The following is a 2001-nucleotide window of genomic DNA, read 5'->3' as shown; positions in this document are numbered from 1 at the left end:
TAAAAAGTAATTTGTTTTATATATTTTCACTTGATTATTTGTGGTTATTTCTACTATTTTTTAAGAGAAGAGTTTTTTTCTCTCTTAGGTTTTATTTTTAATGATAAACATTATTTTTTTATGGTACTGACATGTAATAGTTTTTATCCTTTTATTATACATAGATAGGCACTACTTTTTGAAATTTGTTTAAACTTCCACTCAAATTCAAAAGTCATATCAAATAATAAGTGAATTTACTTTTAATTAATAAAAAGATTAAAATTTTATTTAAAAAATAAAATATATCATTTAAATATCATGTCTATTAATATCTTTAATATACATATTATATTGTTACCGCTTAGATTATATTAATTACTAATATATTTCTTTATTTTAAATTATATATTTTTATAATATAATATTTTTATTTGTTTTCCTCATCTAGTACTTTACATACAAATGAAATAATCAATTTATTTAAAATAATATCAAATTTTTATTATTATGTTTAAATATACTGAAGAAAAATTTGCATTTTAAAAGAAGGCATTTTACAGTTTTTAACCACCTTATTCAAATTCTAAACCTTAATCGTTCTATAGACATTTTTTAATCATTCGTAGATAATTTTTTTGCTGTTAAACCCAAATTCAAATGCAGATATATTTATAAGTTAACTTTTAACTATGAAATAAAAATATTGAAAACATTATTTCTATGTTCAGTAACTTTAATAATAAAACTCCTACAAATTAGATAAAGTTGGGAAGTTTAATCATCTCAAAATTTGTTTATTATTAAATTAAATTAAAAAGTATAATCTTTCGATTAATTTTTTTTAATAATTTAAAAATAAATTTTTTGTCCTTAAACCCAAATTCAAATTCAAATTCAAATATATTTTTAGATTAAAATTTTGAATTGATTATCATTCAAGTATGAAATAGAAATATTTAAACCATAATCTTTATGATCAGTAAATTAAATTTAAAAAATGGAATTCTTGACATTATAAAATCTTGCTATTTTTACTAAATCAATTTAATTTAATTTTTTGAAGCATCCAATATTAGAAGGCTTCCGCCACTGTTGCACAGTGTACATTTTATTTTTAAATGTTCTAATTAAAATTCAAAGTTATCAATCTACAATCTAGAACTTCTATTAGTTTAAAAAGTAATTTGTTTTGTACACTTTCACTTGATTATTTGTGGTTATTTCCACTATTTTTTAAGAGAAGAGATTTTCTTCCTTTTAATTTTTATTTTTAATTTTTAATGATAAATATTACTCCCTCTGTCCCAATTTATGTCAAACTTTTTATTTTCCGAGAGTCAAACAGTTTAATTTTGAACGGAAATTTGCGTATGAAATCTTCAATTTTTTTGGAATAAAATTTATATATTTGTAAACTACGTAAAAGATACTATAATTCACAATAATTAATAATTCAAAATGTTAAAAAGATCTATGAAAAATAGTATAGTGGACAACTATTGTTGGACGGAGGGAGCAATAATGGCAACGGGAAAGGTAGCGGGACTACCGGATCGGGACGGACCGGAACCGGGTACCACGGGGCGGAACCGTACCGGAACCGGGACGGCCCGGAACCGGTAGTTCCGGAAAAATATATGTATATCCGTCCTGGACCGGTACTGTACCGGGACCGGAAACTGGGTCCAACGGCTACATTTTTTTAAAAAAAAAATTTACTTATTAAAATTAAAAAATTAGGAACATTAATCAAATAATATTAAAACTTTTATAATTTTAAAGTTAAAAATTTATACTTTTAAACTTTTAAAGTTTAAAATACAAACTTTCAAACTTTAAAAGTTTAAATTTCACACTTTAAAAGTTTGAAAATTTAAATTTCAAACTTTAAAACTATAAAAGAAACTTTAAAAGTATAAAAGTTTAGTTCAAACTTTAAAAGTTTAAAATTTAAATTTCAAACTTTAAAACTATAAAAGTTTAAATTTCACACTTTAAAAGTTTAAAAATTTACATTTA

Source organism: Solanum tuberosum, unplaced genomic scaffold (assembly GCF_000226075.1).
Source record: "Solanum tuberosum cultivar DM 1-3 516 R44 unplaced genomic scaffold, SolTub_3.0 scf00033, whole genome shotgun sequence".
In the NCBI taxonomy this organism is placed as follows: Eukaryota; Viridiplantae; Streptophyta; class Magnoliopsida; order Solanales; family Solanaceae; genus Solanum; species Solanum tuberosum.
The sequence above is the reverse complement of the archived record's forward strand: the minus strand, read 5'-3'. Positions refer to the sequence as shown.